At 39.4% G+C, this 15,591-nt stretch overlaps 1 long non-coding RNA gene across 1 annotated transcript; it reads right to left on the reverse strand.

Annotated features, from left to right (window-relative positions):
- Nucleotides 1-932: 932 nt before the first annotated feature.
- LOC119738968 lies at nucleotides 933-15,341 on the reverse strand. Its single transcript, XR_005272526.1, has 3 exons — nucleotides 15,299-15,341; nucleotides 10,465-10,547; nucleotides 933-966 (listed from the first exon to the last, which is right to left on the reverse strand). It is a non-coding gene; the product is annotated as an uncharacterized LOC119738968 (long non-coding RNA).
- Nucleotides 15,342-15,591: the final 250 nt, after the last annotated feature.

Raw genomic sequence — 15,591 nt, forward strand, 5'->3', positions numbered from 1 at the left:
CTTGACTACGGAGAAATGTGTAGTAAATTGAGACTAGTTCCCGCTTCATGCCACATGTTTCTTAAATTCTTTTGGCATGGTTGATTGATGCAGTACTGAAGCTGTGTTGGACTGGTTGTTTCAGGTGCCAGTCTTTTTTCTTGCTTTGCATGTTTTCAATACCATAAGTTTTAGGACTCTCATACACAGTATTGAGAGTCCCAAGTTTTCGGACTACACTTACAGTAGTCCAAGTAACTTGGACCATGCTTGGACCCAACTTATCGTCTTTTTAACATTCAGATTTCACCCTCAAAATGGCCTCCCAATTACTAGATAGGCCACCTGAGGTACAAATAGACATCGATGATTAAGATGGTTGTACTGAAGTTTATTTACGATCCGGAAGAAAAGTGAAATTTCCCGTTCAATTCTGAGAGCTCCCCTCGCGATCATGAACACGTTAAATTTCCGACTCGTGTTAATGTTTGAACGACGTGATGTAGTCTTCATGCCCAGCGTACATTCAATGGTCCCCATATCCCGAGTGCGATTCCGTTACCGAGCGCGAAGCATCGATTATGATAATGAGTAGACTGGATCTCGCTTGTGAACACAAGTGGATTTCAAATGGTATAAGACAATCGGGAACTAGCTTGAACTGGTTTCCGCCCATAAAAGCTGTCCTAGTTCCCGACTCTCTATTAGGCCAAAAAAAAAGAATATGACTCTACCGTTTTCTTCATATATCATCTCAATGAAGGACAGTCATTGCAAAAATGATGATAAGACATGAATCTGGGACAAGAAACATTTCCAATTTCAATGTTAGGAAATACTTCAATTTTCTTGACTCACCATAGACTTTGTAACGCTGAAGTGGCGTCAGGTTGCAACATTCTTTCCATGTCTGCTGCCCATTGGAGATCAACCTGCTATCTTGCATCTTGCATCACTGGCTGCTCATGGCATGCACGTCATCAATTTCTATGAAAACCGTAGGATAACAGAAAGGCCCTTTTATCTGTATCTGTATGGTTACGTTGCAGAAGCCTATTCAGGCATTATCGCAACGGAGTATAGGTACTCAAGGCGCTGGCAGTTATGTCTATTATTAGATGAATGAAGTACATGAGAAATATGAGACCCATTATGTAGCACCTTTTATTGGTTTAATATAAGTTGCTGCGGCCACTGTCAGGACACCTGGGCGAACCCCTTCTCTTAGCGAACACGTCTTTAACGTGCATTCATAATACAACACACGGGCCTACGGTTTTACGTCCCATCCAAACACGCCAAAGGACGAAGCAAGAATGGTCAAGTGCCTTGCTTAAGCACAAGTGTCCGCCGGCGGGCTCCAACCCACGTCACTGTTGCCTCTGAAACCACGGGACATGAGTCCGGTGCTCTTAAATGCTAGGCCATGACATTCCATTTATTAACGGCTAAATAAAGCGTGAGTTGGTATTTGCTGGACGTGTACTAAAGGAGCAATTCTTCCGAAAATTGAGGACTGTCCATGCAAACTCAAACAAGGCCTAGCCTAGCCCTAGGCCTAACTTAACTGACATTTTTTTTGCCAGCCATGCCAGCATAATTTATTACTTTTTTATTAGTCAGAATGGGACAAAACTATACGTTCACGTTACAAGTGTCTTACTACGCTGATCTTGAATAACTGCTCCACAAGAATCCTGTATTTTATTCTGAAATTTACCTTTCCCCAAAACGAGTTGGTAAGGGGGCGAGTTGGTAACTGTATGGTCAGTAGAGGGCGCTGTTTTGTTTTTCAATAGAGTGCGCTATTTATTGGATCACAAATTAGCTGTTTATGTATATCAATAGAGGGAGCTCTTCAAATTTTCAACAGAGGGCGCTATATCAGACAAGTAGAATGGCATAACCGGAATTAAGTGATCAGTTTATAGTTGCTTGCCCGTGCAATTTTTTTAGTTTTGACAATAAAAAATACATTTTGTTTTCAAATTTCTTTTTTTCTAGCAATATGAAAGCTTTGCACTTTGTAATGATGGAGACATCTATCGAAACGATCCGCCCACGTAACTTTAATTAGAGAATTTTGATGTTACAAAAATTTTGAACTATTTAAGAGCCCAATAAATCCCTCGAATCTAAAATAAAGCTTATAATTTTTTTCTCTGACGGCGTGAAACGTCCGAGAGCGAAATAGAAAATCAAGTGGTTACATTGTTTAAACTAGTAAGCTTCGAAGTGCGCCACGTTAGGGAACACGACTATATAGGAAGGGAAAGACTCACCAAAACAGTTGACTAAATGACACTCAAAATTGACATTCTGATATTTCTTGGCACATCTGAACATTTGGCAATGACACCTTCTTGAATATGAGCAGGTTTAATTTTGTGGAAAGAGGGCAGGGCTTTGATTTATGAGGGAAATTCAGGGGTAAAAGACGACAATGACAACCAGAAAACAGACTCAAAAACCAAGAAGGCAAACGTGAAAGCTCGCTGCGATGAAAGCTCGATGCTGATTGGCTGATGAAAAATAAACATCTTAGGCCCTATTTATTTTTAGTCTGGTTCCCAAAAGATTCAGGGGTACGGTACAACTGTAGAATGCAGGGCCACTTTACTCTACATCCTCGCCTCCGTACGGCTGCGTGGAGGCGTGGAGCCGCAGTCGACCTACCTCCGAAAATCGATTGCCGCAGTCGACCTACCTCCGAAAATCGATCGTGGAGTCGTGGGATCAAAATAAGGACAGCGCATAAAAATATAAAACAGCACACCGTGTAAACTCAATGGCGCCCCCAATCACCAATCAGTAGACTTGTCACAGTAATTTTCTTCTCCTTGCGGGGAAGGGCAGGGTTTTAAGAAATCATCCTGCACTGCTGCAGGGATATAGTCTTTCAAAGTTTAATCAACTTGAACGTTACAGGGAAAATATCAGACTTTATTCAGGGGATGTTTTGGTAAAACATTAACTATGAAAAAAAATTTGAGATTATATAATGTAAAGACCACAATTCCCACATACCGCGATAATAGGGAGTCCACCTCCATTCGCACATTCTCCGAGCATGTCTATTTTCACAGGCATTTGAAAAGGAAGAGTTATGCAATATTACAAACAAGAAACGTGATAATACGGCGTTCCATCCTACATGCTTACTGGCACTGCCAGCATCCTACTGTCTGAAAAAACACCAAGGATATTTCATTAAATGTCCAGAACTCCAGGTATGGAATCTTTCCGGAGTATTTTTTAACCCTAACCCACCTCACTCCTCCAAAATCCTCCCGGCGGTTTTGGAGGATTCTAGAGGACTGAGGATGAATGGTGATTGAATCAAATGAGGATTCTGGAGGATTGAGGATGGATGGATAACCAACGCCAAATCCTTCAAAATAATCAGACAGTCCTGCCACAAAATGCATTCGTTCTCAATCCTCCAGAATCCTCATGTGCTTCAATCACCATTCATAAATACCTCAGACAGTTTAGCTATTCCTATTGGTCGAGAGCCCGTCACGTGGCCGGTCTTAAACGGATGATAAAGACATGGCTAGCTGGTCTTCAACACTTTTCCAGTGTCACAATAAAATGTGGACTCCTAAAAATCCAGTGCCTCTTATCGTTTCATTGGTTCAACGTTCACAATCCTCACGTAGGCATGCGCAACACTACCAGGGAGTCAGAATTTTATAGCTCTAAATTCAAGACGCAACGCGCCAGGTGCGTTCTGCGCGAAATCGCGCAGAACATGCTACGCGCGCGTCAATCTCCATAAAAGGGTTGTTTACATCTTACTCGCCAGCTGAACACTCCATTATTTTGCAAGAGGGATGTTTCAAAAAGCATAAAGTGAATTTGTTAAACAAAATCGGGATGTTTTGAACGAATTATATGATTTTTTCTTACCGAAAAGGTATTTATGAATGGGAATAAATATGTGCTCCGTCGGTATTTATCAGCACCCAGACTCTAAGTGGTCTTAAACAGAGTGATAAAAACCTCCGAAGCACACATTTATTCCCGATCCCTTATATTAATATAACCTCATATGTGGCGACCGTGCAGTATTCATAATGTAAGAGGCAACACCGCACGGGCCACAAAATCCCCCGAAACCGCGTTCACTGGGCGTGATGTGGCGGTACTTGTGGAGCCGTCGACAGTTCAGTTTCAACGGGACACACACTGAAAACACAGCGCGGTGCTCACACGATTAATAGACCGCTGAAATATTGAATCATTCTGGAAGTCAAATTATGCATAATGATGCAGCGTGCACCATGCACAAAAATGTCCATTTACCAGGTTCACGCCGTGTGCGCTTCGTGTATGCTTTGTGCACGCATCCAGGACAGCTAAATTTGTTCTGATTCGCTGTTTCTACCAGTCAATATTTGTTGCATGTCTGATGTATTTTAACAAATGATTGAATTTACGAGTTTCCGAATGTCTCAGCGATTCCGTTTTGATGCTGGCCCAAAGCTGGCCCAACGTCGGCGCAGCGTTTACAGAAACACAGATATGGCCTGAAATGTGGAGAGTTCAATGCTGTTTTCTAAATGTGAGGGATATAGCACCGCACGGGCCACAAAATCCCCTCAAACCGCGTTCACTGAGGGGTTGATGCGGTGCAATGTGTAGACCGCTCACCGTGCGTTATTCAATGGGAACGTGAAAACGGTGCGGTGTGAAGCGGGTGAAACGGCCACAATGCCGATGTTTCTGGACGGCCAATTTATTCAAAGCAATGCAGCGTGAACCACGCACGAAACACTTCACTTGCAAGGTTCACGCTCTGTGTGTTTTGTATGCGTAGGATCAGCTAACAATTTGTTCCAATTCACTGTTTCTGTATGGTATTTGTCTATTTGTGCAGCAAGAGTTCACAAATACTTCCATTTTACAAGTTTCCGAATTTCTCAGTGAATTGGCTTTTTGATGGGCCCAACTATGAACTGATAGGCCTATTTGGTGCAGTTTACGCTGAGGCCACCGTGCAGTTTTCTAATGTAAGGGGACGCAACCACTCAGGCCACAAAACCGCGTTCGCTGAGGGCTATTGCGGATGACGGTTGATTTGTATTGAATTGAATGGGAAGTCGCCGCGGTTACACAGGCGATCGTGAACCGCCAGAATGCTGATTTTTCTGCATTGTGGGGCCTGGATCTTCTTTGCAAAGGACCCACAAAGTCGCTGATAAAGCACCAAAACGGAGGCACATGTATTCCCCACCCTCAGTGGAAGCCGCCCCCACCCCCGCCCCATTTTGAAAACCTGAATTACATTTACTGTTGTAATAATACTTTTATTTTGCATTTAGTGCAGCCTTTGAAAAAAAAAAACGCACCCCAGGTGCCCTACCTCAAGTTAAACCCAAGCGTCTCCGCTGGCTTGAGTACGATTTAATTCCTCATATAATCCCGAATATATCCACACAATTTAATAGACTGAAGCGCCAACTGTACATTGAATGAATCACGGCCAAGTGTATACGTCACTTGTCTATCCACCAATCACAGTTTGTAGGTGACAAGTCGGTGACGACAAGTCGGTGACCACAAGTGAGTGGTCTGTGACTGACAGGCTGTGTGTGTCAATCATAAATTCCATATTTGGATGTGTCACCGACATCCATACAATATCCACCAATAAGAAGTGGCCATTTCAATCTCGGTGACTAGTTTTTATGTTGACTTTATATAGTCTCAACGACATTAACACTGCTTTCGTATCATTAATATGAAGCGAGTCGGTGATGTGTGATTGACAGCGTACAGGAGCCATGCAATCACAATCCAGGTCCGAGTTTTTAGTCACTGCTCAGGAAATCGATGGCACTATTTAAGACATGTGGGGCCGTCCACCCTTCATATCAACCACAGGTCACCTTCGGACGACAACCAGAGAGAGAACTGACTGCAAGAACAAGATTTTGCTCGGTGAGTGTTTGAAACAATCATTTTTCCTCTGAAGAAATTTGTTGTTTTTGCACAATGTGTTTGAGTCAATGCGGGATTCAGATTTTGTTGAATGTTGCTGATTCAATGATTCTCCAAACAGCGAGCGCGGTGGTAGGCTTGATATTTTTCTCGTCTTTATGTGCTTGTGAAAATGTGGTAGCTTGAGGACTGAAACAATCCAAAGATTTTTATGAACAAATTGTTCTTTATCATTTCACTATGACTCTGATACACGTCTGCTCACAGCAAAGCCAGCGCGCTAATTCCGATCCAGAAGTTGTGTCTTTTCCCAACGACCACTTTGGAGTTGATAAAGTATCGCGATAATTTACAAATATGTTTGAAATTAACTTGTTCAGACGGGCTTTGTTTGTGCATAACATGCACTAATCAAAGCCCATATGAAAGAGTTAATTTCAAATACTTTTGTAAATTATCGAGCTATTTTATTTCAGCTCTTAATGTAAACAGTTGGTGCGGATGCAGACCACGGTTTTGTGAGGTCAAATTTCAAGGCAATAAAAATGAGGAATTCCTGTCTGGCAATATTTCCGCTACTACTTCCATTGTGCACTCTCATAAACAAATTGTCCAAATACTGACTGGTTTCTTTACTTCTTGAACAAAAATCATTTGGCTTCTTGTCGATATGGATAATGCACTACGAAGTCACATTTATGGACTTTTTTTTATTTAGGTTCGACTGTTAGGTTGGACTGTTTTCTGACCGCAGTTTTTCGCAAGTATAAAACATCAAGTTCCCTGCTGTGATTCAGAACAGTAAAGATGTATTGATCATTCAAAATAATATTTCAGAGGAACTACAAATCGATGTTTTACTTTTTCGGTTTCAAAAAACAAGGCTCGCAAAACCTGGACTCTTTATAACCTGGCCAATATTTTTGGCACGATCAAGCACACTCTTACTTTTTGCCTCCCTTTTTCCTATTGACTTTATCGTCTAAATTTTCAAACATGAAATCCTAGTGCAATGTACTCACATTATTTCCGGATATCACTCAAACTCAATCAGAATGAAAAGTTATGCGGAAGTTGGCCACGGAAGAACGTATACAGGTATCCGGACATCTCATTATTACTTGTGGATATTCTCAATGCCTTTGAACTTTGTTGTTCAACTGGCATTTTGCAATAGTTCACAGTGCGCCATTCCGGTTTCATCAAGTTACTTTTAAGCATTGCAGGATAAAAGTGTCACTGGTCAGAATAGACTAGAGGGCGCAAATACAAACGCACTGGATCATGATGATGCACACAGTTTTATACAAGTTCAATAGCTGGATGCATTTTGTAGAATTCATGGATAGATTTGATTTTTTGGAGAACGCATTTGAGATAAATAGTCAACCCAAATTACAGTTTCACTGTACAGACATTTTTTGGCCGTATTGTACTTGTGGAATTCAGCCATGCCTCCCCACCAGACTCCAAGTTATCTCCAAGAGGATTTTTAATGACTCATATTTTTTATGGTATTTTTTTCAGCCAGCAATCCGCTCAAGTGTTGAGGAGTGCTTCCGCGAGAGAATTCAAGAACTGTGCTTAGGTGAGTGTCTGTTATTTGACATTTTTTTTCATTCAAGCATCAGAATTGAGCAGCAATTTGGTAGGAGATAATATCTTTTTTTCTGTGCATTAAATCTTTTTGGTCAAATTTAAAAACAAGAAAACGTCATTCGACATTGTTTTGCCAAACGTTCCTCAACGTAGCTTTTCGATCGTTCCCTTTTTGTTCACAGTGTTTGAATCAACATGTGGTTTAATTCTGAAGTTTATTGCTAAAAAAATGTCAAACATCGTGAGCGGTAGAAGCTGGATATTTCTCCGCTGTTTCTGAGTTTCTGTGTTAATCGCGTCAACGCAGCTTGTGAAATATTTTTCAGTAAGATTAGTCTCCTTAATTATCCCTTCTCAAAATATTCCCGTGGCCATGATGTGAGTCTCCTCAATCATCCCTTCTTAACAAAAATCCTCTGAGCCATGTTGGTTAGTCTCCTCAATTATCCCCTCTAAAAATATTCTCCTAGCCATAATTGTTAGTCTCCTCAATTGTCCCTTCTTAACAAAAATCCTCTTAGCCAACTTGTTTAGTCTCCTCAATTATCCCCTCTAAAAAATCCTCCTTCCCATGATGGTTAGTCTCCTAAATTATCCCTTCTGAAAAATATCCTCCTTGTCATGTTGGTTAGTCTCCTCAAATATCTCTTCTGAAAAACATTCTCTTAGCCATGATTGTTAGTCTCCTAAATTATCTCCTCTAAAAATATTTCCTCCTTGCCATGATGGTAAGTCTCCTCAATTAGCACATCTAAAAAATAGCCATGATGGTTTGTCTCTTCAATAATTCCTTCTTCAAAAATAACATCCAGGCCATGATGGTTAGTCTCCTCAATTATCCCTTCTGAAAAATATCCTCCTTGCCATGATGGTTAGTCTCCTCAATTATCCCTTCTTGAAAAAAATATCCTCTTAGCCATGATGGTTAGTCTCCTCAGTTATCATATCTAAAAAAAATATCCTTCAAGCCATGACGTTAGTCTCCTTAATTATCCATTCTTAAAATATCCTCCTAATCTTAATGGTTATGCTCCTCAATTATCTCTCTTCAAAAAATATCCTCCTAGCCATGATGGTTAGTCTCCTCAGTTATCCCCTCTCAAAAGATATCCTCCTTGTCATGATGGTTAGTCTCCTCAGTTATCACATCTAAAAAAATAACCATGATGGTTTGTCTCTTCAATAATTCCTTCTTTAAAAATAACCTTCAAGCCATGATGGTTCGTCTACTCAATTATCACATCTAAAAAGATCCTCCAAGCCATGATGGTTGGTCTCTTCAAGGATTCCTTCTAAAAAACATCTCTCAAGCCATGACGTTAGTCTCTTCAATTATCCATTCTTAAAATATCCTCCTATCCTTGCTGGTTATGCTCCTCAATTATCTCTCTTCAAAAATATCCTCCTAGCCATGATGGTTAGTCTCCTCAATTATCCCTTCTGAAAAACATATCCTCTTAACCATGATGGTTAGTCTCCTCAGTTATCATATCTAAAAAAATATTCTCCTTGCCATGATGGTTAGTCTCCTCAATGATCCCTTCTAAAAAAAATATCCTCTTAACCATGATGATTAGTCTCCTCAGTTATCATATCTAAAAAAATATTCTCCTTGCCATGATGGTTAGTCTCCTCAATTATCCCTTCTGAAAAAAATATCCTTTTAGCCATGATGGTTACACTCTAAAAACAACTTAGTCAAAATATTGACTGGTTTTCCTAGTTATTGAAAATTGACTAGGAATTTAGTTAAACATGCAAAGTTTCATACTATGATTAGAAAAAGTTGTTGGGTTCGACTCCAAATTCAGTTATTGGCATAACTATTTTGCCCAAGTCAATAATACTGACTGGAAAAATCTAGTCAGATTGACTGATTTTCAGTTGCACCCAGCTGACCCTGAATGGCTAGTCAAATTTAACTGGTTTCTAGTCAAATCTGACTAATGCTTTTTTAGAGTGTAGTCTCCTCAGTTATCATATCTAAAAAATATTCTCCTTGCCATGATGGTTTGTCTCCTCAAATTGTCCATCTTAAAAAATCCTCCCAGCCATGATGTTGAGTTTCCTCAATTATCCCTTCTGAAAAAAAATATTCTCCTATATAGCCATGACTGTTAGTCTCCTTATTTATCCCTTCTTAAAAATATCTTCATAAGGTTTCGTCGTCATTCCGTGAACCGTTTAATATTTTTTTCATCTTGTTTTATTTTTTTTACATGAGGCGTCTGTTTTCATTGTGAATTTACCTCACTTTGACCTTCCGGTAATCCCGGAAGAAAAGGTCAAGCTGCTTCACATACACGACTACACACGTTTATCAATTAATGATCTACATGTATCTGTTTACAGAATACAAACATCATTGATAATTCTGGTCAAGGGTTATTTCCATAATTTGTTTGATGGTAGTAAAACATTTTCGTTCAATCTACATTCACTTGCAATTTCGGGAGCACAGGAAGTAAATTGAGGTCAAGCGACATGCCCTGGAATATGAAATGTTGTCAAAGTCACAATCTTCCATCTCACGAAAATGAAGATATTGCTGAAACTATTTCGTGACATGTTGACCGGAAAGGCTTATAATTTTATGTACGATGACGTCATGATGACGCCGCCAAAATGTCCCCCTTTTCGCACTAAGGTTCACGTACTTACCAGTTTTCATCGTTTTTCCTTGAACCGTTTCGAAGGAATTATGTTTGTTTTGCATTGCGGTTTCTTTTTGTATTTTGCATTAACCTTTAATTTAATCGGTAGTCCCGGAAGAAAAGGTCAGACGACTTTGTTTTCGGAAATCAGAAATGTTTATCAAGGTATCATCTATCAGATTACAAAGTATGGACATGGTTGTTCTTTTTGTCCATGGGTTTTTGCATTGAAATCGTTTGTAACTTGATGCCTGATGATGACGTCATCATGACGTCAGATACTCACCTCGGAATCAGGGTTAGTGTTTGTTCAAGGTTTCCAGTTTATACCATGTACCGTTGAGAAGAAAAGTCGCGGAGAATTATTGCCTGGAAAAAAAGCAAGGAAGGAAGAAAAAGAAAAGAAAGGGATACAATAATTCTTGCCAATTCAGAACCGTGATCGGGTCGTACACGATCACACAAATATATATCGGGGTTTTGTTGTTCGGAATAAAGAATTTCTGTCTGACAATATTTCCGCTACTACTTCCATTGTGCACTCTCAAAACTTAGTTCAGGTTCGACTGGTAGTCTAGTAATCAAATTTTGGCTGCATTTTAATTTTTAAGAATTCATTACATCAAGTTTTCTGTTGTGATTCAGAATAGTTGAAATGCATCGTGATTCGTACTTATTCAAAAAAAGTCACTCACTTTAATTATAATTTTCAGATGATTTACAAATGGGTGTTTTAACATTTTATTTCAAAGAAAAACAATATTGCCAAAGTTTGTCTGTTTATAAGCTGGCCAATAATACATGTACGGTAAACTAGCTTCTTATTCTCTGCCTCGTTTTGAACTGTTTGCTTTATCAGTTTAATTTTCAAACATGAAATCCTGGTGCGATGTACTCACATCATTTTCCGGCATTGAGAGTCTTTTGGTCGGACATTTTTTTAACATGAGATCGATTAATTAAAGCAGAATATGTATCCTCGTTGTGACTCCTGCAACCTCAAATTCGAGCAATGTTGAACAATTAAGAGGAACATAGGATCTTTTGCCCTTAGTGTGTTATTTTCGTTAAAAGCAACAAAATCGATAAAAATCTGAAGTATAGGGTGTATATCTGGTAACCTGTTGAAATCTCAATTCTATCCTTTGAGAAAAGAGAAAACGCAGTTTCGAAGGTTTGTGGTAACACCATGTGAATAATATCTCTTTTGAGTTGTGTGGTTCTGAGAAGAACAAGTTGTTTGAACTCGACGTGTCGACAATGTGCTTTGTTCGTCATCAGGAGACTTTTATGTGACGTGTTCATTTATGTGACATGGCCCACGATGGGACTACGAGAAGTCATCCATCATCGAACATTCCCACAGCGAAGACCACACCATCAACTGGCCACAAGCACAGCTCATCACCAGCAACCAACAGTGGCACCCTCGGCGAGTCCGGAAGGCCATGGACATCTACAAACACAACACAGATCCACGAGACATAGGGTACCACCTCCATGATGGCGACCACTCCTTCATCGTAGGTCCAATGGGTCTTTTATACCCACGGGCCTAACCAATCCCCATAGTTCGATCCCCCGCATTAGTTCTGCCTATGGGTCCCCTAAACCCCTTGGCACTCGTTCTGCACCCCTTAATGTTCATCCTAGCTGTACCACCATCATTCTGACATGCTTCAGTGAGTGCACACAGTCCACTTTAGCATCCTACCTGGCAACTTTTAGCATCCTCTTCCAGAATCTCCCACCTTAACGGTCCACTGAACTACCCCCCCCCCTCCCCCGGGTGCTACTTAAACATCTACACCAGCAAGAGTCCGGCAGTTTCCTGATGACGAACTGATTCTTCTCAGAACCACACAACTCAAAATTATTCACACGGTGTTACCGCAAACCTTATATTCTTTTTCATGTCCACCATGCAAACATACAAGTCTCATTGAAGAGTAAACGTATGCACAACTGGATGCCGTTGCTTACACACGCAACAGAGTGTGCCCGCCGGCACACTATTTTGAAAACAGCAAAGCCTTCATTGTACTTATTTTATTTTACGCTTAATCAGGCGGAATAATTTTACAGGTTGTTTGAAACCAGTTCTATTGTGAAGTACACTTTCTGTACATTTGCAAATGATCTTAACTAATTTCAACTTGTTTTTGTTTGGATGTTTCTCCAAAAAAAACCACCCGTGCGTGAGTCTAGTCAGGGCTGTTGATGAACGAATTCCTACCGGAATAAATAATCAATCCAAATCACATTTCACCCGACAGAGATTTTTTGCGGCGTTTTACTGATACAATTCAGCTATGCCGCCCCCACCATCCCCCAAGTTATCTCCCAGCTGACTTTCAATGACTCGTTTTTGTTGGTATTATTTTCAGCCAGCAATCTGCTCGATTCCTTTCGTGAGAGAATTCAAGAACGTTACATTCGGGTGAGTATCTGCTATTTGACATATCCTCACACAACTGTCAGAATTGAGCGTTTATTTAATGGCAGACTTTATCTTTTTGTGTGCATCGATAAACGTTGTTGTCAAAACTGTAACAGAAAACGTCTTCGAAGGAAATTTATCATTAATATAGGTTTTCCGATCGAATTTTTCAAATGTGCATTCAAAATCAATTTCCTTTATTCAAAGTAAGGATGCATACCCCTTGCTATTCAAAATAGATTTGTTTCTCTTACGAATTGTCCATGTGTATATGTGTTTTGTTTATTAAGGTAAAAACAACTACTTTGATCCGATTTTGGGCGTCTGCATGCCAAAGGAATTTTCATTTTTGCGCACAATTGAACCCGCCCTGCGAGAAGCGAATTATTGTCTGACAGCCAATAATTTAAAGTTTGTGAAGCAATAATTCAGTAACTAAACTTTGGTGGATTTTTTTCCGTTCCATTACTAATTCAAAAGTAAATATATGATATATTTTTAGAAAAATAGCAATTGAAATCAAATTGTGGAGGTGAAACTCGAAAATAGTACGGGAAACTGCATCTTTAAAGCAATGTTGATAATACAGACACTCAAACCGTTGCTAGACATGCCATTTGTTGTATAGCAACACCATCAATTTAGATTTTATTCTCAGACAATCAGATTCCTCGTCAAATTCACCAGGGTGCCTCGAAATAATGGCGAAACACGCTAAGTTAAATTTGTCATTTTGTTTTATCTATTCACAATTAGTTTCGCAAAAGTTAAAAAGATAACTTAATGAAAATTAGTATTGATTGCATCAATTGCTAGTTATTGTTTAAGCGGATTAGTTAGCATGTATATAATGTTATATTCTTAATCATGTTGTCATGTTTTACTAAATTGTGTATGCAATTACCGTTCTAATTCTTTGTTGTTCGTTGATCACGTTGTTATTCGTTTGTGATTGTTTATAACGTCAGTGAATCATAATATAGTTTTCCCATCCAATTTCGCAACTTACTCATGAAGTCGCAATGTTTACTCTTCAAATGGTCGCAGTTAGAGCGTTCGATTTTTTGGGATATTTACAACAACAAAAGGCGTGTGGACAGCATTTTTCGTGCTAAAAAAATCATTCTATTTTTTATTGGAGTTTTCACCGAGTAGGCGTATTTGTTATAGAGGAAGTATTCATTTTCAGCGAAAGTGCAGTAAAATCAGGAGTCATCTTAATCTGGCATTAGCGATTCGCTAAACGTCAATCGCATTGGCGATAAGAAAGAAAATTTAATAATTCGCTCTTTTTATTTCCACAGAGTGATTACAACAATAAACAAACTGCTCACTTCGGTTTACATATACAGATCTCTCTTTTGAGTGCTCAGAATGTATTTTCTTCTATCACTTTAACATTTTACATTTTTAAACTTCTGTTTTGAAATTTGTTAGGCATTCAATATTTTCTTCGAAATAGCTGTAAATTCCTTGATCAAACTTTTTCAAAAGCCATGTCATTAATTTTAAACTGTTTTGCAACACTATAACACAACATCTTAAGCAACTTATGTCATTGAACACGTGCTACTTTTATAAACGTACGCATCAAATTGAATTCTCGAGCGGGACTGAAATCCAAAGCGCAAGAAAATCAAGGCACAAGTCACGTTTTGATGCCTACTTTTTTACTCGTGCATGAAAATACTCTGAACAATTGTGAACTTTTGCTAAATTCAACCGGGTGTTCAAAACGCTTGCCCATTTTTTTAAATATTGAATGAGCAAGGTGTGACATTGAAATTTGAATGACTTACTACTGCGTCATAAGTAGATGCAGGCAATTTGAATAAACGTTTCAATAGAAATATTGGACTAATTTCAAGCATCAGTCAATGTCGTGAGAAATCCAACAATGTGCCATCAAAACAATTTGTGCCATCAAAATTAAATGAGAAAAAACTCACGAGTTTATCTAAATTGAATGATAAAATATTATTTCTTACTAAAGTATAAAAGGTAATCAGTGTTCCTTCGTATGTTTTTCAGCCTTCACTGAACTCATTGTGATCTCTTCTTGGACCTGATCTTCAAGAACGAACCATCGAGGTGGGTGTGGTGATGTTTAATTATTCTATCAGGACTGGAGAAGGGCAAAAATTTGCTCCGCCCCCCCCCCAAAAATACTACAGCTCCAGTGCGCTTCACCCTATCCGCATGCAATTTGGTGACTTTTATTAAACAATTCAATGGGTTGCCATGCCAACCAATTTTAAAAATTAAGCTTTTCATCAATGTTAGCTACAGCCCCCGTTATCACGAAGAACACATTCTGAATAGTGATTTCTTCAATCATATGTGTTTTTTCTTCAAATCCGTTGGCGGATTGTCATGAGTTTTTAGACTATAATTCTGCAGTTTATCCGACATCAGTATTTTTCTCGGGAAAAAAGGTTAACCTGACGCCACTTCCGCGATTGTGTACAAAGTTTATGGAGGATCAAGAAAATGTTTGAAGCATTTTCTAACAAAAATGGAAATGTTTCTCAGTCCCTGATTCATGTCTTAATTTTTGCAATGAATGACCTTCATTGAGATGCTATAATGAAGAAAAAAGTGGCGTCAGGTTGCAACATTTTTTCCTTTTTCTCTACTCGTCGCTACTTTTTGAACTATTTTATTTTAAAAAAATTCTCACCTGATTTGTTTCAGTTTAATCATTTTTATTCTGTACAGAATGAAGATCTTCGTGGCAACCGTTCTTTCAATCGCCCTCCTTCTGGGTAACTCCGTCAACCTCCGAGCTTCCGTTACTGGGCCGGTTCCCTCGGACGGTGATGGTCCTGCGTCTCAGGCGGGCCAAACGTGCTGCCAGGAAACAGCTGCAATTGTAGGAATTTTACAAGGGTCAAAGGGTGATGCAGGTGAGCAAGGACCGTTTGGGCAGCTGGGTGAGCGAGGAATACCGGGTGTTACAGGGGCACCGGGTGT

The sequence above is a fragment of the Patiria miniata genome, unplaced genomic scaffold (genome assembly GCF_015706575.1).
Source record: "Patiria miniata isolate m_02_andy unplaced genomic scaffold, ASM1570657v1 HiC_scaffold_10, whole genome shotgun sequence".
NCBI lineage: Eukaryota > Metazoa > Echinodermata > Asteroidea > Valvatida > Asterinidae > Patiria > Patiria miniata.